The 21362-nt window shown below is 40.3% G+C and overlaps 1 long non-coding RNA gene across 3 annotated transcripts in view; it reads right to left on the bottom strand.

The window, feature by feature from the left end:
- LOC135089756 (uncharacterized) overlaps positions 1 to 19485 on the bottom strand; it is a 311458-nt gene extending 291973 nt beyond the window's left edge. For 2 of the 3 annotated variants that reach the window (XR_010261627.1, XR_010261625.1), the window contains exons 1-2: positions 19359 to 19485; positions 854 to 882 (exon numbers count right to left, since the gene is read on the bottom strand). This is a non-coding gene — a long non-coding RNA (uncharacterized LOC135089756). The remainder of the gene's footprint in view (positions 1 to 853; positions 883 to 19358) is intronic. The other variant, XR_010261626.1, reaches the window with a different exon arrangement.
- Positions 19486 to 21362: the final 1877 nt, after the last annotated feature.

The raw sequence follows: 21362 nt of genomic DNA on the forward strand, positions 1-21362 counted from the left end.
TAATTGCTTATGGTGCTCGCCAGTCTTGATGCCTTAGCGCGCGCTAAGGCATCAAGACTGGCGAGCACCATAAGCAATTACACTAAGAAATATAGAGATAATGAGGGATTGTTGAGTCTTAGTGCAATAGCGTTGGTGTCTTTTATTCACTTTCCTCCTTTACTGCCCTTGTCTCCCACCAACAATGATTAGTGAAGACACTCCCCTGTCAACATAGCAATCAGCGGAAGGGCAAGGCTGACCACAGTGGTGCCACGGCCTTCCAGCAGCCGATCACTGGGATAAAAATAAAGAAGCACAAAAGGTTGCAGGTTACAGCCTCTCCAATAGTGTGTATATGTATCGTAACTATAAGATTTTGCTTAATATATTTATATATTGGTAATTCATTCACTATTCAATAAGTATTGGTGCAAATATTAAACAGCTCATTTGTTAACATATGTCCATTTATTTACTTATTTATTTATTTATTATTATTATTATTTTATTTTATTTTTTTATCTGCTCGGCAATCAAAATGAGAGATGTATGACTTCCCTGATACATCAGATTTACATTTGCACACAGTTCATGTTTCACACTGTATACTCGTATATCAGTGCATTAATAAGTCGTGCTACCTTTGAGTGTTTCGTGAATAGAATTATGGCGCTTTGCCACGAAATTAAATAAACAAATTAACAAATATACGATGATTTTATAAGTATGTTAGCATAAAGCTAACGTGAAACTTGGGCAAGTCTCTCTCTCTCTCTCTCTCTCTCTCTCTCTCTCTCTCTCTCTCTCTCTCTCTCTCTCTCTCTCTCAAGATATTCATTGTTACCAAGAGAGAGAAAAAATGGCAACTTACCTCATTTCAGATTTATGAGACACTGCCACCTGGAAAAAAAAAGAGAAAACAATAAAATCAACAAATACTGAATATTACTAAGAAGCAGGAAGTATAAGACTTAAAATATAAATTAATTAAGAAAATAAATAAGTAAATCAGTAGAATAGGAAATGCAGGAGAATGAATAAAGAGTGATTCAGAAACCAATAAGCAAAAAAGCAAGGCTGATGACCCGTTATCAAGTACATTCCTTACATCATCTTTCCTTGGCTCGTCTTCTTTTAACGCTTCTTTTTTTCTGTTTCATATTGAATTAATCCCCTCCTAATTGCATTGTCAGGCGCGTTAAATAAGAGATCTCAATTTGTAGTGAGGTGAGAGACAATTAATTTTGGGTTTGGCAATTCAACGCTGCAGCCCTGGTTCACTTAACGAAAAATACAGGTAAGGGCCACGAGTCAAACTGTGGTTTTATTTGGCATCCCTGTAAAGACGCCCTAACACAGCGTGGTGATGTACACTGTTTAAAACTTTCCTGCAATTGGGGGAAGCCTTTGTCCTGCAGTGGATTCATCATACTCCACCAACAGCTTTTAACTGATACTGTTTTAAAAGCCAAAGAAATGCTAAGTTTGATTCAGAATGTTCTTTTTTCTTCATTGATGGTGCAGAATTCTTGTCTATCTGTCACTGGAATCATGGAAACACTCTTGAAGACCAAGTTACTTCCACAACAACCTGTTGAAAGTAGTCGAGATTAGGCGCCGAAACGTTTCAGGATACTAAGTAGCTCTAGTGATCTCTCATATGTAAAAGTAAAAAACACGAACGAGGCAATGACCTGGAAGCCTCCAAATGCAAAAATATCAGTCAGTGTAACTCAGTGTATCGCCAGTGTGGTTCAGTGCAATTCAGTGACAGAGCAACGTTTCCTTGGTGCAGAGGAACGTCCAGGCAAAAGATAGACAGAAATTCTAGCCTCTGTTCTTTTCTGTAAGTCAAAGTAAAAAGAATGCAACGCGTGGCGAGATGTGAGCAAGTGGTTGTGGAAGAGAAATAGGACTCATGAAATGAAGCACTATCTATGGCGGAGAAGAATTATGGGCAAAGGTGTGAGCGTCGAGAGGAACAAAGAAATAAATGTTAAGAGAAAGGAAGGGCCAGGAAAGGAAGGGTGGCGGCATCTTGAAAGGGAGGACCACGAAGATAGTGCAGGAGAGGGCGGGAAGGAACAGGTGTCAGATGAAAAGAAAAAAGTCACGATGGCGGAGGGCGACAGTGTTTGAGATAGTGGAGGGAAGAATACGGAGAGATGTGAATAAACAGGAAAGTGGAAAACCGAGAAGGAGAGCTAAAGGAAGTTCAAGGACACTCACTGACGAAGGGAAGCGGGGAAGAGGAGGAAGAGGAGGAGCAGGGATCGTTGAAAGTGAAGGAGAGGAGTGATAGATATCAAGAAAGAGGAAGAAGGCGAGGACGAAGACGAGGAAGAGGAAGACGACGAGGTCAAGGAGGAGGACGAGGACAAGAAGGAGGAAGAGGACAAAGACGAGGAAGAAGACGAGAGCGAGAACGAGGACGAGTCTTGGAAAAGGTAGGGAGGAGAGGACTTAAAGATGGCGGTGAACAGAGGGAATATTACATCGCCTGTTTGAAATACTCGAGTGAACGTGACAGAATATTTACATAGCGAGCAATGCTAACAGCAGCCAGAATGAGTGGGTATTTGTGCAGGAAGCAATCTCTTCACTATGAGGAGGAGTAGGAGGAGCAGGAGGAGGAGGGGACGGAGATAATTGCAATATATATATATATATATATATATATATATATATATATATATATATATATATATATATATATATATATATATAGATAGATAGATAGATAGATAGATAGATAGATAGATAGATAGATAGATAGATAGATAGATAGATAGATAGATAGATAGATAGATAGATAGATAGATAGATAGATAGATAGATTGATAGATTGATAGATAGATAGATAGATAGATAGATAGATAGATAGAGAGATAGATAGATAGATTATATGAATTTTGTATAACAAGACATTATTACAAAAGAGGTGTCAAAATTTTATGTCTGAATATGAAATTTAATTCGTGAAACACGAAAATCGGAACGCAGTTTTATACTAGTGGTTGGTAAGCCTGAATCCCTAAAGCTACTGTTCAGATAATGGCTCAAAGCTTCATAGCTGCTGTTGATGAGATAATGGCCGAACCAGACCAAAGGGATTTCAAACGCTCAAAACATTTACTGCATCGAGATTTCATAGTTGATGTGGAATGTGTAATATACTCGACCCACCAATGATCTAAACATCCCTAAACAATGCTTCGAAACATGAGTGAGATGAATGCATCTCCCAGGACGCATCACTCGCGAGGAGATTGACTATTATGACGTAAGAGGTTTGTGAGTATCGAAGTTCATATGACAGTGCTACCAATCGTTCCTGTGACATACAGCAGACGGCACTGTAAGGTTAGCCCTTTACTAAAGGTTTTAACCAATATTCATGACACGACTTTTGTCTTTGACTGTACACAATAAACAAGCCGCTATAATTATGGTGCCGCATCTGAAGCTTCTATAGAATTTCTCTGTTGCCATAAGACTGTGTGGCAACGTCACACGGGAAGTTTTATGTAGGAATATCCCGTTTTATTTTGTCATGTCACCTCGACTGTTTATGACGTTGTTACCCATACACATCACGCTTGGCAGCACAGGTTTGACAGTTTTATGTCTCCTCCTTATTTCACTGATCGCTTTTACATAATTGCACTAATATGGTCTCATCTATTTTTGGCTCCTCGTCTTCTACCTCATTTTCCTTCTCGTACCCAACCTCCAACCTGTTATTTTTTTTCATTATTTTCCTTCTTTGTCTTAAGCTTTCTTTATCCATATCCACCTGTCTCTCAATTCCTCTTCATGCATTTATTTTTCTAAGTCTTCCTGCTCTTTGTTACTTGTCTCCTGATCTCCATTCTCTGGCTTTACCTGGGACACCCCACCACCACCCACGCCAAGTAACAACTAGTGTGTGTGTGTGTGTGTGTGATATATATATATATATATATATATATATATATATATATATATATATATATATATATATATATATATATATATATATATATATATATATATATATATATATATATATATATATATATATATATATCCCTACCACTGTATGATAATGGGGATCCACTCTTCTTTATTCCCTTTCTCCTTGCTTATTTATCATTCACATGCTAATCTTTAACAATATATATGATTATCTTAATGCAGCTCTCACATTCGCATGGGAATTACTACATTTGATCCTACAAGCGTAACAGCATGCGGAATACACACGCAGCGGTAGCTCAGATCCGGATCTTTCGGAACTACAGCCAACGCGCCTCATCAGCTTCTCTAATTGATTTTCATGACTGAGTTGCATCATATCCCCGAATCCTTTTTCTCTGCTTATCCTCCGTATCAATCCTTCGCGCCTCCCGTTGTCTACGCTGGCAAGACTTCACTCAACCAGAGAGGCTCGCTGCACGTGACTCAGCTGGACATAATGACCGAGCGTGTCCGCCTCACTTTACCAATTTCCCTTCTTTTGTATGTGTTTTTCCCCGGCGTAGTGCCAGGACAATCAACGTCGACCAGACACCATTCTGATCTTGGTGTTCACTTGTGGTAACATGTCGGACTCGCCTGTTACCTTGAGTATCCTGGCAGTTCAGTCCCTGGCGACCTCTCGTCATTAATTTATTCAATCTTCACATCAATTTTTTAGCGTTTCCAAGATGGTCAATGGGTCACTGGCAGCCCCTGCAACACCTACAACAAATCTTTCACTTTCACTGTGTTTTTTAAGATGCATACTTAGAGAAAAGTTTCACTTCACCCTTTAAACACAGCTGCTCTTGACACCCGCTATATGGAAAGGCAACACATGTGTGTTACTACTTTACTCTAAAAACTTCCCAAAATTTTAACAATTCTCTCTCTCTCTCTCTCTCTCTCTCTCTCTCTCTCTCTCTCTCTCTCTCTCTCTCTCTCTCTCTCTCTCTCTCTCTCTCTCTCTCTCTCTCTCTCTCTCTCTCTCTCTCTCTCTCTCTCATACACACACACACACACACACACACACACACACACATCTGTCGACCCAAAATTACGTATAGCTAAGTTTAAAAATGCATACTGGTATGATAAAATCGCGCTAGATTATCAGACACTACGAGTCTGTATCAGTTATTACTTAGCTAAAAAAAAACAAAAAAAAACATGGAAAATAAACTAAAGAGCCTTCTTACCTCCGACAAAAGTCAATAATAAGCCGGACAGTACAGACAGCTTATTCGGCAGAGAACGTAAACGCGACTGATCGTTGGGGACCACTCAATGTATCCACTTGTCGATAAAAAGAAAAAAATATCCCTCTCTAGTGGCCACAACAATTACTGCGAAGCAAAAAAAAATCAATTGTACACTCGAACACCGCGACTTGGAGATCTGGCAGTGTGTGGCCGAGCAGTGGTCCTGACTCTTTCCTTCACTTCAGTGTGGAAATTTTTCCTAATAAAACAGAACTTTGCTCCTTGTGATTTTAATGAACTTTGTAATATATATATATTTTTTTTTAATTGATGTGTTAACATTTCAGCTTGGGTAAAATCACGCTATGATTAAATCACAGGGAAAATATTTTTATCACGTTTATTATGTTTGTATCACGTTAATTGTATGGGAATCTGATCAACCCATCAGGATTAGCCACAAGCCGTGACATCACGGCCAGAGTATGTGGTACCCGCCATACTGGTAAAGCTCTCTTTACCGCAGACCACTCCTCGACACCACGCTAGTCGTCACAATGGCTCCCCACTTCAACACTGTTATATAAGAGTCTCTTTAGTTGTGGCCACATAAAAAAAAGATCAGGTTTGGCAGAAGTACGACACTGCTTTAATGTAATTTGGAGGTTGCGGGTTCTAACAATTAGAGGAGGTAAACTGATTAAGTGCAACCAAAACAAAAAGGTCTACTGACAAGTATCAGATCTAACTGTTGACCACCAAGACACCTGAACACAGGCTGGCTTGGTACAGTCACGGCTAATAGTCCAGCTAACTTCTGCACTTACTTCCATTGTGTTTAGCATTTTCCCTCAATCTTGAGAACCTTGGTCTGCAAATAATATGTCACGGGTCTAGTTTTCAAGGAGACTCCCAGCAGATCAGACTACTAAAGGTTGAGGAAAAACACAAAGCAGTGAAAGAGAGAGAAGCAGGTTACTGGACTTTTGACCACGTCTGTACCTTCCCATACCACCATTAATAACCTCTAGGACTCGGCTCTTCTGATGAGTAGAGACAAGAGACTGATGGTGATTAGATGATGACGACGAAAAGTTCTCTCCGCTTTCACTGAATTCCTTCACACAGTGAGAGGCGAGAGTGGAGATGCCCAGACCTTATGTTTCTGAATTTCTCGAATATACCTTAGCAGCAGCAGCAGCAACAGCAGCAGCAACACTACTACTACTACTACTACTATTACTACTACTACTACTACTACTACTACTAATAATAATAATAATAATAATAATAATAATAGAAAAACAATATTAATACAATATATACATAATTTTATGCGTCTAAAAATTATGGGTAAAATTTATGGAAACTAGATTAATTACATATACATATGACATTTTGCGTTATTGCATTACACATGGCAATATTTGCACAAATGCGGCGAGTTCCCTCAGAGCAGCGGCGCGTCAACACTGGCATCAGGGAGTGGCTGTTGAATGTGCGAGGGGAGGGAATGAAGCGGATGTGTCACAGGCGGATCATACATTTATATTGCAAAACACAATATTGCACAAACATTAATAGAAACAAAATGACGTCAAACATTGTTTAAGCGATATAATGTAATAAATAGATATAAAAAAAATAAATATCGAGGGTGTGAAGAAACAAGTGTTGAAAGAAATATTTTCTGTAAAGGTTACTGTAAATAACACTTTGCTAAAGGTGAAAAAAAAAATACATGCAGTTCCACCAAAAAATATTTCAGGCTCGTGCTGAACACTGAACTAAAAGGATGGATAGAAAAGCCAACGTTTTAAACAACTTGGTGGTGTGCAGTCCAACCCAGTTTTCATCAGCTGGACTGAACATAAGCTGGACTGGACTGAAACAAGAGACTGAGACGCAAAAAAAAAATGAATAAAAATAAATAAAATAAAATAAAAAAATAAATAATAAATAAATAAATAAGGAGCATAAAAGATAAATGTACATGGTTACACATGTAATATCCAGGGATGGCAGTAAGAAAACACCCCAAAAAAAAACCCACCCACAATAAAAAAAAATTCAATCTGATGGCACCACTGCCATCTTATCTATTTCTAAAGCTGAACTCCTCGCTCATACCTTTGCTAAAAACTTCATCTTGGATGATTCAGGGCTTGTTTCCTCTCTCCTCCATCCTCTGACTACTTCATGCTACCCATTAAGATCCTTTGCCTAAACCCTCTGAAGGCTTATGGACCTGATGGGGTCCCTCCTATTGTTCTCCGAAATTGCGCCTTCGTGCTTGCATCTTGACTAGTCAAACTCTTCCAACTCTGTCTGTCAACATCTACCTTTCCTTCTTACTGGAAGTTTGCCTACATTCAGCCTATTCTTAAAAAAGGTGACCATTCTAGTCCTTCAAACTACCGTCCTATTGCTTTAATTTCCTGCCTCTCTCTCTCTGCCTGAATCTATCTTCAACAGGAAGATTCTTAAACGTCTATCACTCCTCAACTTTCTATCTGATCGCCAGTATGGATTCCGTCGAAGCCGCTCTACTGGTATTCTTCTGGCTTTCCTTACTGAGTCTTGGTCATCCTCTTTTAGAGATTTGGGTGAAACTTTTGCTGTTGCCTTAGACATATCAAAAGCTTTTGAAAGAGTTTGGCATAAAGCTTTGATTTCCAAACTAACCTCCTAGGACTTCTATCCTTCTCTCAGTAAATTCATCTCAAGTTTCCTTTTATGACCGTTCTATTTCTGTTGTGACAGATGGTCACTGCTCTTCTTCTAAATCTATTAACAGTGGTGATCCTCAGGGTTCTGTCCTGTCACCTACTTTCTTCCTATTATTCATCAATGACTTTCTAAACCAAACTTCTTGTCCTATCCACTCCTACGCTGATGATACCACCCTGAACTTTCCCACGTCTTTTCGTAAACGATTAACCCTTCAGGAAGTAAATAGTTCTTCCAGGGAAGCCACAGAACGCCTGACGTCTGATCTCTCTAAAATTTCTGATTGAGACAGAGCAAACTTATTATTGTTCAGTGCCTCAAAGAGACTCAATTCCTCCCCCTACCAACTCGACACAACCTTTTCTTCTTCACTGACTCTCAATTGTCCCCTTCTTCTACACTGAACATCCTCGTTCTATCCTTTGCCTATAATCTAAACTGGAAGCTTTACATCTCATCTTTAGCTAAACCAGCTTCTATGAAGTTAGGTGTTCTGAGTCATCTCCGTCAGTTTTTCTCATCCCCCCTATCTGCTAACTCTGTACAGGGGCCTTATCCGTCCATGTATGGAATATGCTTCACATGTATGGAGGGGTTCCACTCATACCGCTCTTTTAGACATGGTGGAAACAAAAGCTTTTCGTCTAATCAACTCTTCTCCTCTAACTGACTGTCATCAACCTCTTTCTCATCGCCGCAGTGTTGCATCTCTTGCTATCTTCTACCGATATTTTCATGCTAACTGCTCTTCTGATCTTGCTAACTGCATGGCTTCCCTCCTCCTGCGGTCTCGCTGCACAAGACTTTCTTCTGTCATCCCTATTCTGTTCACCTCTCTAATACAAGCGTTAACCAGTATTATCAATCATTCATCCCAGGGAATGGAATTCCCTGCCTGCTTCTGTATTTCCTCCTTCCTATGACTTTTATTCTTTCACGAGGGAGGTTTCAGAACACTTATTCTGTATTTCTGACGACTGCTTTTAACTCTGTTCGAGGACCGGCACCTCAGTGGGCCTTTTTTTTTTTTTTCATTATATTTTTGTTGCACTTGACCGGCGCCCCTCCGACATGAAGAAGAAAAAAAAAACTTCAAACCTTTTGCTTCACTCTAGATTACTTTTTTAATTGCTTATGTAAACTGATACACACATTAATATGAGGAATAAACCAAAAAAATATAGGAAATAAAAAAAACAATAAGCCTCCTTCTCCCCCCCAAAAAAAACAGCTTTTTTTTTTTTTACCCGGTTTTTTTCCAACCCTGAAAATATCGAGGCACAGATATCACTCTATTTATTACTAACATCACTGTATTTCTGCTAAGAATATAAATGCTGTGTGTGTGTGTGTCTGTGTGTGTGTGTGTGTGTGTGTGTGTGTGTGAGTGAGCAGGTAGGTGTATGTGTGTGTGTGTGTGTGTGTGTGTGTGTGTGTGTGTGTGTGTGTGTGTGAGTGAGCAGGTGTGTGTGTGTGTGTGTGTGTGTGTGTGTGTGTGTGTGTGTGTGTGTGTGTGTGTGTGTGTGTGTGTGTGTGTGCGAGTGCGCGCACGCGTGGATATGGGTGCGTGTGTGGGTGGGAACGTGAGTGGGAGTGTAGGTGGGAGCGTCTGTGCGTGAGTGGGAGGGTGTGAGTGTGTGAGTCCTTTGTTTGTCTTTCCTTTTACTGAATGTTTGCTTGTTTTTTCCCTCTCTTGCCCACAGCTAATTAATCTCCTTTTGATGTTTTGCGTGTGTGTGTGTGTGTGTGTGTGTGTGTGTTTCATTCTCTCTCTCTCTCTCTCTCTCTCTCTCTCTCTCTCTCTCTCTCTCTCTCTCTCTCTCTCTCTCTCTCTCTCTCTCTCTCTCTCTCTCTCTCGTTTATCCGTATTTGTTTATGAAAAGTATATGCATGCATACATGTTAAATGTTTCAGACTCTGAAATATCCGCAAAAAGTTTGATACCAGCATAGGTTAAAGATTAAAGATGATGACTATACAGGGACGAGAAAAGCTACTTGGAAAGGACGGGAAGGAGAGACAAAGGATAGTAATGGGAAGGGAAAACTATTAAATACTAAAGGAGCGGAAAGAAAGGAAATGATAAAGAAGACTGTTGACTTTAAGGAAGAAGAAAAGTATTTATTATACAGAGGAAGGAAATGGAAAAAAAAAATGGATAAAAGAACTGTGCGAGAAAGAAAACGGAAAAATGAAACTGACAGGGAACAAGGGAAGAAGAAAAGAAAACTGAAAGAATAAGAAGAAAGGAAACTGGATTAGGGAAGAACGATAAAAAGGAAGATATGAGAGGAAAGAGAGTATTTAAAAAGGAAGATAATGATACGCAAGCGGAACGTGACGACTACTGAGGTACAGGACAAGGCGTGGCTGGTGGTGACGTGTGTCCTTGGTGCGAGTGGAGGCGGTGGTGAAGCCGCACAAGACGCAGACTGAGATACGCTAGTAGTGACGAGCCTCAAAACTTGTTCAACCCCTGAGAGACAGAGCAATGTGAAACAGAATTAAGTTTTCTCCCTCTCTCTTCAGGGTACTCTGATTCTCCAGCGTTCACACGTATATTAAGGTTAATCAAAATTTCAGGGTGAGACACACAATCCGTGTCGTAACATCAAAACAGTTATGGTGTGGACCTCCCTGTCTGCACAGCATTCCTCCTTCCTATGAATTGAGCTCTTTCAAGAGGGAAATTTTAAGACACTTACCCGATTGAACTTTTTGGGGGGATTGGTAATCTTAGTGGGCCTTTTTTTTCGTTATTTTTCTTGCCTTTGGCTAGTGCCTCTCTTACATAAAAAAAAAAAAAAAAGGCGAATAAGCCAAGTAACACACATTGGCTGCGGCCAAGGCCGAAGCGTTCCACACACACACACACACACACACACACACACACACACACACACACACACACACACACACAAACACACACACACACACCTCAGTTCATATCCTACGTAACAGAATGAATTCAAGAAAATGGAAAAGGTTTTTGTTTTGAACGACTCGAATATTCAGGAGCACCCCCCGCTCGGCCCGCGCCGGAGTCATACATTTAAGAATACGACAGGCCGCGTCCTGCAGCCGTTCGCTGCTAACATGCAGAAGGAGAGAAGTTATTTTTTTTAATTTGGTTAAAAAATACTTTCCACTTACTTCTGCCACCTGTTAATAAATAAGTGCATTACTGACGCTTCAGCTTCAAAGATATGTAAGTGTTGCCTCCTGTTCTGGAGGCCTAGCTATGTGAGGAAAGGTAGGCAGGGAAGAGAAAGGGAAGGAGGAAAACGAAAAAGAAAAGCTTGAAAACAAATAAGAACAATTTATATTGGCTATAAGAACGGAAAGGAAAAGGAACGGAATGCAAATGCGGAATAAACTGGTGACAGAAAGATGCTTAAGCGTGAGGCCCTGAAAAGAAATGTAAATGAGAAACGAGAGAAAGAGAGAGAGAGAGAGAGAGAGAGAGAGAGAGAGAGAGAGAGAGAGAGAGAGAGAGAGAGAGAGAGAGAGAGAGAGAGAGAGAGAGAGAGAGTTGGGGGATGGGGAGATGAAAACGTCTGATGCACGGAGTGATGAGGTGTTACATGGAAGGGGACAGCCGTGGGTGGGCTGGATTACAACATGAAAGGTTGCCATGGACCCGCCAATCCACCCGGCGCTGCTGTCATCAGTTGCGGCACATTTACTGAACGGTCAGTGGATGAAAAGGATAATTTCCTCTACAGGCCATTTCCTTTATGCACGCTGTTAGGAGACGAAACCTGCTATTAAGGCCGAAAAGATCACTAAGGACTTTGAATACGCAACAATTACTCAATGAAGCAAGAAAGAAAAAAATTTCCACCTCATAACATCATGCAAATCTACGAAGAGAGAGAATGAGACACTGAATTGTTTATAAAAATAACGAACCTGACTATTTACATTATATATAGTGAAAACAATTACTGACAACTGATTCGCACTAGCAATTATTAGATGTACAAAAAAAAAAAAAAAAAATTCACACGGCAAAATACCGTGTGTCAAAATTGTATACATAGTTAACAATGAAGTGCACGTAACAACGCCCTCCTCTGAACACGATAATGCCAGTTTTCTTTTATGCCACTCATGGAACCGTTTCTTTACTCATCACAATTTTTTTTTTTTTATAATGTAATAGCAGGAAATATGATTAGTTGGGATGTTTTTCCTTATTTCTTTTCAGGGCATGAGCAAGCACACGCATTGATACTGTACAACTAACTCTTCGTGTACACTAAGGAATATATTCTCTGACGTTCTGGCTTCTTATCCCTCTTGCTTTAAACAGGCACTGATGGAAATTATTGGGACTTGTAGAAGTGTTTTCGTGATCTTAGTAATAGTTGGACAAGAATCATGCAACATCATTAGGGAAAATCACCCGTGAGAACTCGAGATCTCTGTGGCCTTAAATATAAGACCTTTTCAGGAAAAATCGTTTCAAAATAAACATAAACCTAAGTAACATCACACATTTTTTTTATAAGTAATGGAAGACATGATATGGTAGATATTCTTTTAAGACGCTTTACAGTGAACCTGGCTTTTGCATTTCCCAAACAATCAACAAAATATCATCAATACTGAAAAGCTATGAATTACATGTCACGCTTGTTGAAATCCTTTTATCTATCCTTTGCTTTATTCATTTGCCATTTTCCCGATTTTTCCTTTTTTTTTTTTTTTTTCCTTCACTCTTTTGTCTCCCTTGCCTTACATTTCTTACATACTCAATTGGTCAGTCCATTATATCACCCTCACAACCTCCTCTCGTCTGCATCCTCGCCTCTTTGGTTCCTTCCCGCATGTCACACGGCGCCCCTTTGAAGTGATGGATTTTTGACGGGGAGAGAAGCATCTTTCTGGAGAGGATATTGGATGGAGATGGGAGGCACAAGTGGAAATGTGCAAAATGTGCCTGTGTAACGGAGGGAGAAACGTGATGGCCGGCCTGCCTGCTTTCTTGTTTGCCTGCTTCTCAACCTGCCTGTCTGCCTGCCTGTTTGCTTGCCTGGCCCGTCGTGGACCTCAGCGTTCAAATGCACATATCATCAGCGGACTTAATTTTCGCGTCCCTTTCGTGATGCTAAGCCGCGCAGTCTACAGGAAACTAACAAGCATCACAAGGTATCACAAGGCGAGGCGGACGGGATCCTAACGGGATAACTAACAAAATCACGACGCAAGTGGTTGTCCAAAAAAACGATTAACACAACCCCGACAGCGCCTCCTCTCCTTGCGTGACGCGAGGATTCCAGAGCTTCCTAAAAACACTCCCTCATAACGCTACTGACATGCTGAGGTGGCAAATCAACCTTTATTTCTCGCCTTGGTAACAGGGACAAATCACTGCGCTGATGCCACGAGACTATCTGCTGCTTAGACTTTACATAAAATGATTCTAAAGTTATCTGCAAAACCATATCTTATGTTTGAGTCTTCACGGAATGATGAACAAATTATTTACATCAGTGGTTCCCAACTTTTTTTTTTTTTTTCAAGGGACCCCAATCATGCACATCCAGCCTTGACTACGACTCCGCTCACTATTTTTTATACACGGTACATATATCCGTAAACAAGTTACTGGCTTTAGGTTATGAAAGTACCTATTAACCTACCTATTTTATCTACCTGCTTGAATGTCTAGTACAGAAGAAAAACGGATAATATTGATAACTGGTAGTTTTGTATTATGCACTTTTCTATTATCATTCAAATACTACGTAAAAACAGCAACTACAATAGTAAATTTAGTGTTGTATTTACTGCAAAGCAAATAGGGAGCCCAGTGCTGCATTATTTTTATTCTACAAAATAATATTCAAACCGATTCCCATGATGGACACACGTACAGTTTTAATAACGCTCGCAGTTTCCCGTAAATGATGAAAGCCATTCCAGTGATGGAAGTAACGTTATTATGCATGCAACTGACACAGCATTAGGCCTTCGCTGATTCTGAAATGACACACACACCAAGGTCACATGAAGCCTGACCTTGCCATACAACACACTACTATTTGGTTATCACACCTCAGAGCAAATATTTCATGCAAAACATCACAGATTCTTAAAAAAAAAAAAATATATATATATATATATATATATATATATATATATATATATATATATATATATATATATATATATATATATATATATATAATAAATAAATTAATTAATAAAACGAACAAATGATAATATTACCAACAAAAATTATACATCTATAGTGCAAATTAACACATTAAAACAACATCAACATCAACAACAACAACAACAACACCTCTTCCCTTTCTAACGCTGAATCGAGATACATGAAGGCCGGCGAAGTGTACTCGAGCTCCCTCTGAATATTCACACAAGTAGCCACGCTATTACAATATACATTCACTGCGCCATCACCTTCACGGCGACGGCGAGGAGACACTGAGATAAAACCATCTAATAAACACTAGGACTTGACGGAGAAAGAACGCGCGCAACCTGCAGCAGGCCGGTGGTGGGTGCGTCAGGTATTTGCCATGTCATGGTGCCTCAGGTGAGCCTCCCCTACAAATTCAACAAGTACTTTTCCACCTCTTGTGGTTTTAGGGTAAAATAAAGTAAGGGGAGGCATTTCACCTTGGTGGCCGCTTCTTTAATGTGACGGACGATCGTAATGAACACTTAATGGAGAACACTTGAATGGAGAAAGGCAGAGGAGACGTGGACGTGGAGCGGGACGTGGAGGGAGGCGAGGAGGACCCTTCGAGGAGCACGCCAGTGGAGGAAAAGGACTGGAAGGACTGGAGGGTGTGAGGAAGGAGGGACGTCTGATTTTATTGGTTACATAACCAAACCAATAACGTTGTACTTGAAACAATACATCGTTTACGCTTTATTTCTTCTCAACTTTTTTTTCTTTTTTTTTTTTTTTTGTTAATGAAATTTTAGCACGGCTTTCTTTTTTTCCTTTTCTTCAAACACATATCCTAAGTTTGATCACATGAATTCCATTTCCCTATTGCAGCACGGCTCCGGCCTCTCTCTCTCTCTCTCTCTCTCTCTCTCTCTCTCTCTCTCTCTCTCTCTCTCTCTCTCTCTCTGAAAAGAAAGCATGAGTAAGAGGAAAACAGGCACAATTTTCCACAAAGAATGCGACAGTCTACGATACAATGAAGAGCCCGAGCACTAAAGTAACAGAAAGGAGGAATTGATCTCTGTACATTTGTAAAAGTGTTGTTTACAGGCTGTGAGACAGTGTGGGTATATTATTTTAAAATTATTTTGTATTAGTTGGTATCCTACGCGCGCGTGTCGGGTGTAATGATGTATACATTTTCACATTCATTTTGCTAAAACATAATTTCTATCCTTTTCTCAAGTTAACTGGATACATAATTAGTTGACTTGCCTTTACACAGATGAGTTTAAAACAAACTTTTCTTATTATACATATTTCTTAATTTATTGAATATTTTTCTGAACAAACTTGTAGCAAACTAAAGACCCTTGATGTACAAACAACATCCAGCTCAACAAGCCTAGCTCATGTTGTGACCAGCCACTCCTAACATTTATCTGGTTCACCGCTAGTGCTAAACTAACAAAATGCTTCTTGCTTACCTTCAGACGTGGCAGCATAAAACGCAGCGGCAGTCTCAGTAGCAGGAGCAACAGCAGCTGATTGTGCAGCATGGCAGTGAACGTGCTGGTGCCGCTGCTCATCCCACTTGGGGAGCAGCTGACAAACGGTAAGTTCACACAACTCTTTGGGAGACAGTGTGCCCTGATTTCCTTTACATTGCGCGGTCACGAGCGTCAGCTGAATTGCTTTCCTGGATGTGAGCAACTGATGTGGACTGTCTCGTGTGCTGGAGCCGGGGCGAGAGTAAGGAATGCCTCGATTTTTCTCGCCTCGATATCGAATTAGTATTCTGGAATAAGAACTCCTCTGCATGCACCGAGATGTACAGCTTGTGTTTGTAGTAAAATGTGTATACCAGGAAAGAAAAAAAAAAAAAGCAGCAGTGCTTGATAAACCTGAGCTTCTCACAGCTTCAAAAACGAGTTGTGCTCTTGTTCCTTTACGTTACATAACAACTCGATTAACCTTAGCGATATATTTTTTTTCCTCTTATCATCCATATTGTTAAGTCACGAAAAGGGCAGCGAGGCACTCGGCAACCTGCATCGCCACTCAGACGATGGCCTTCGTCCCCGCCATCTACACCAGCAGAAAAATGTGATTTGTTTATCTTTACAACATTAACTCGCACATATATTTGTTTACAAGAAAATACCAAAGAGTAAGTTTCACATTGTACGTGTTTGTCGCAATTGAAACGTCAGTTTGGAACCTCTCGTCGCTTGTGGCTGTGGAGAGGCAGCCTGGGTGCTGGCGCCCAACACTCCATTGCCTGTCTCCTCTGTCAGCCAAAGTAAAGGCTGGCCAACCAAAGGGAAATTCAAGCAACAATAGAAAACAAGACAAGCTGCACAGAACTCACGACTAGTGACACACACACACACACACACACACACACACAATATCGCTTTTTTTCCTATTTACACTGGCAATAACGAGGACAGCAAAAAGCGTTGAATATACATTTTCTTTGTTTTGAAAACGTTTTATAAAAAATAAAATATCATAAAGTGGAATTTTACCTTTATTCTAACCGAGTACTGAAAGACTCTCCACAACTTTTATTATCAAGCTGTAATCTTTTGAACTGAAAAAGTGCCATTGAAAGAAGTCATGCCTGTAGCATGCTAACATTAAAATATCCGACGGCCGATAAGTGGATTATATATTATTCATTATAGTATATACTTTATGCACACGACCAAGTGGATTGCCATGTTGGCGCTCCTTGCCTATTCACACCTCACCTGACTTCCCTAGGTGTGTCGGTCTCCTGGGGAAACACCTGGACTCAAACCTTTAACCAGTTATTACCTCCACACACTTTTTTCTTAAACTACGTAACAGATATACAGTATTTGTACGTGTTAGGTGGATGCCTCTCGGCCGGCTAAATAAATTAAGGGTCTCAGAGTCGGCTGGAGGAAGATCAACACTAGACTCGGAGGGGAGCAAACTTTGTATTCTCTACAACACTAGACTCGGAGGGGAGCACACTTTGTATTCTCTATCTCATCTATACATCAAATAAACAGCGAAGCAACAAGATGTGATTCCATCGCCCTTATCACCAACTACACACCAGAAGGAGGGAGCCGTCACACGCGGTACATTAAAAGGAAGCACTTAATATATGTTTATTTCGTTACTAAGAAAAAAATCCTATTTGCATATCGTAAAGGGACGGAACGTATGGAATGGGAACTCCGTCTTGTGCATTGTTAGATTCCTTCAGTGACATGGTATGGTGTCTTGTCTGCCTGCTTCATACTGAGAGAGAGAGAGAGAGAGAGAGAGAGAGAGAGAGAGAGAGAGAGAGAGAGAGAGAGAGAGAGAGAGAGAGAGAATTACAGACCACACAAATGTCACAGTCCACTCGTGAAGGTCAGCCTGTAATCCTGGCCGTGCCTGGGCAATCAGCGACACAATTCAGCCGCAGTCTTTTATTCTTTTCTTACGTCAGTTGTGTCACGCAGCAGACATACGATTGTGGAATTTCTCATTGTTTCACAATATTTCGGGAGAAAAGTGATTACATTCATTATATGATGTCCGAAAATAATTCTGTATATTTCGTTTCCTAATTAGATAATTAGTGAAAACGACATATTTGGCCTCATTACGCCTAAAAAATCTTAATCTGAAACATTACAAGTTTCCATCGAGTTGGCCCACTCCTGCGCGAAGAAAACTATTAAATATTGTGGAATATTGTAAGTTTGCTGATGCTGAGGGAGTTTAAGTTTTACTTCTGCAACAAGCAAAAACTCACTGAAGAAAATTTGTGGAGCATTTAGGAGAGACTGGGTTTGGAATAAAATGTAGGAAAGAAGTGTGATGGACGAAACTTGGGTACAATGCGAAATGTGGTCGTGTGGAAAGAACGGAGGACGAGTTATGATGGTAATTTGCAGCGCCAATGCAGGCAACGGAAATGTGGAGGTACTAAAATGAAATTGCCAGATATGGTAAAGGACTGCGTGAGGGAGCGTGGAAGGGGTAGGAAAGCGGCAAGAAAACCGAAGAATGATTTCCTGAGATGGAAGTGTGTAAGTGTGACTTTGGGTGGGTAAAATTAATGAATCTCACACAATCTACAGAGACAGGATGTGAGGCATCACCGGTACTACTCTCACTACTAGCAACATCACCAGTCAAGTTCATACCAACACAGTAACATGCGAGTAATAAATTACTGTATTTACAAATCCACTCATGTCATACGTAAGAAACTTTAAACTAGTTGTTCCCAAACTATCATACACGACACTTTGCTTCAAATCCGCACGCCACCTCCCTTTTATTTATACCATAACCTTATATATATTTACAATTCTATTTCTTAGTACTGTTTACGAAAACGAAAATCTCTTGCACGGATAAAAAAAAATAAATAAATAAATAAAAATAACACAGACATGAGACATAATAAACATTTGCTTCAAAAGGAGCAATGTGAAAAAAAAAAGGGGAAATTATCAACATGGACTTTTACAGTTCCAAAAGCTAAAAAGAATTTTGAAAACATGGTATATACTATTTGGAGATACTCAGAATACTAAAATGAACATTTAACAAATCTAGTAAACCGCTGACTGATATGCACCTATGCAGTTTCATAAAATAAACAAACATATGAAGACATGATGCGTACATAATTTAGGATTCCCATTGTTTTGAGGTATAAGGACACTTAGTAAATAAATTAGACTTCATCCCCTCCCCCCTTCCCCACTGTATTTTCTTCACGTCCCCTTTGGAAACCAATGTTCTAAACGTTTTCCGTACACCTCCGTTAGACACCCGTTTATTCCAAGTAAACCAAGCGAAACTTTCTATTTCTTTATCTGGGAAAGACAGATGACTAACAGTGATGGAATCATAGAGAATGATGATGATGATGATGATGATCATCATCATCATCATGACCTCATTAACACTAGGATTACATCGTGAAAGACCAAAGGAATGACAGTAATAATGGAAAGCTGTGTCTACCTGTCGCCGACCGAAGGGCGAAGAGAAGCAGCAGCTCCTCTGACGCCATTCTTTCAAATGACAAGCATGAAAAGGGATTGCATGAGTCAGTAGCGGTCATCGGTTACCCGACCCTCTCACACTTAGGTAACCGTTGACGTTAAGTGAAAGGGGCCTTAGACGCAGATAACAAAACGGTGTTACTCCTGCGTCTGGCAACTCAGTGGTGCTCCAGCCAAGCGGCGTGGAAGGTTCCCTAGGTATTTTCATCACACACGAGAAATGCAAGTCCAAACACATTCATTACTTACTCATCAATCCTACTGAGCTGCTGAGGACTGGAGTCAAGCAGGGTCTTAATACTTTGTTTCACGATACCCATAAAAAGGACTTCCAAAGCACAAAATCCAACGAGCGTTTGCACCACACAACACAACCGATGACACTGGCGCCTGGCTGTGGGTTGATTGAGTTACGTAGTTTCGTTTCACTGTTTTGAAACCGTTCTGTACTTGCAACGCACTTCTTATGAGTAAACATTGGAGTTGCTATAGAGCAGTAATGAGTTTATTGTTTTTCTGTAAGGAATCTCGTGCAGCTAAGCTTTTTCTATCCGTTCAAATAATAGAAAAAGGTTAACGGATATTTTGTGCTATTCTGGATGGGCGGAGGAAGAAAGGAAGCAAGATATTAATTTCGCATAAAATTTTGGCCAGTTTAAATAAAGAAGAAATTTAATAATAAAAATATTAACGCCACAAAAAAAGACACACAAGTTTTCGTAACAGACTACACACACACACACACACGCACACACACACACACACACACACACACACACACACACTACACACACACACACACACACACACTCGCATCACTTAAGCAAAACGAATGCAATACCCCCGTGACATGAAAATCACGTTACACTTACAACGAAATGTGACAACGATACCCTACAGTCATTTTACTGGCGTCAATACTCAAAATATGAAAGCTTTTCATGTCCGGAAATCAAAATTCAATTACACTCGTGATAACAAATATCAACATCAAGTCAGAAAAAGTAAATAAATTAATAAAAAAAAAATGTAACGATTACTACACACACACACACACACACACACACACTTTTTTTTTCAATCGCCTAAGGTCAGACAGCACAAAGCTTCACTGCACACAGGAGACGAGTGAGCCAAGCAGCGGTGCATCAGATAATGAGGGAGTCAACAGGAGCTACACCGAGGAAGCGGAACAAACACGGTCAGCAAACACTAACGTGCACTCTACAAACACGAGCCAGTAATTAAAATTCCAGTGTTTGTGTGGTCCTGACAAACACACGCAATACTAGTTAACTGAGTTTAGCTCCCGTAGAAAGTAATTAAGAACAACACACACGAAAACGCGCGCACGCTGACGGTTGGCGGGTGGCGGATGGCAAGTGGCGGGGACGTGGCTGGATGACAGGGACACAGGGACTGACAGACAAGCAGATATACGCACCTCCCCGCAACACACACACACACAAACACACACACACACACACACTCACACACACACACACACACACAAATGAATGGTAAGCCAAAGAGGTCACGCAGAAGCATGAAAAGAGACATGAAGGAAAGTTCTCTATCATGTACCTATTCGGACATAAACTCCAAAAATATGCCAACGGTTTCTCCAGCAAGTCCAATACTCCTCTACCATTATATAATATATTAAATCACATCGGAAAAAAAGAGGAAATCGCGCCAGAATATAACAGTCAAGGAAGAAACAGGAAAAGAAACCAAGGTCATTCGGAATGTTGGGGAGTGCGAGGAATTCCAGGAGACCAAAGGAGGAAATGTTACAGGTAAAGTGAGGCACATACCCCACTTCATGTCAGAGAGAGAGAGAGAGAGAGAGAGAGAGAGAGGAGAGAGAGAGAGAGAGAGAGAGAGAGAGAGGGAGAGAGAGAGAGAGAGAGAGAGAGAGAGAGAGAGAGAGAGAGAGAGAGAGAGAGTAAGGCAAGCAAAATTAGATCAAAACTGATAGAAAAAACAGACAAGCAGAGATAAAAAAAAAACTCACAGGCAGGCAGACACACAGAAAGACTGACTGACTGACAAAGACGGACGGAAAGACAGACAGAAAAGCAGAAAAAAAACAGGCAAACAGACACACAGACAGACAGGCAAGCAGAAAAACAGAACGAAAGACAGATAGGACAGGAAGATCATACAGACAAAAAACAGACAGACAGACAGTTAGACATCCTTGCATCAAAAAGGGAAGCAAAAAACAACAAGAAGTATTACACTTACCAC

This window comes from Scylla paramamosain, chromosome 3 (assembly GCF_035594125.1).
Source record: "Scylla paramamosain isolate STU-SP2022 chromosome 3, ASM3559412v1, whole genome shotgun sequence".
Lineage (NCBI taxonomy): Eukaryota > Metazoa > Arthropoda > Malacostraca > Decapoda > Portunidae > Scylla > Scylla paramamosain.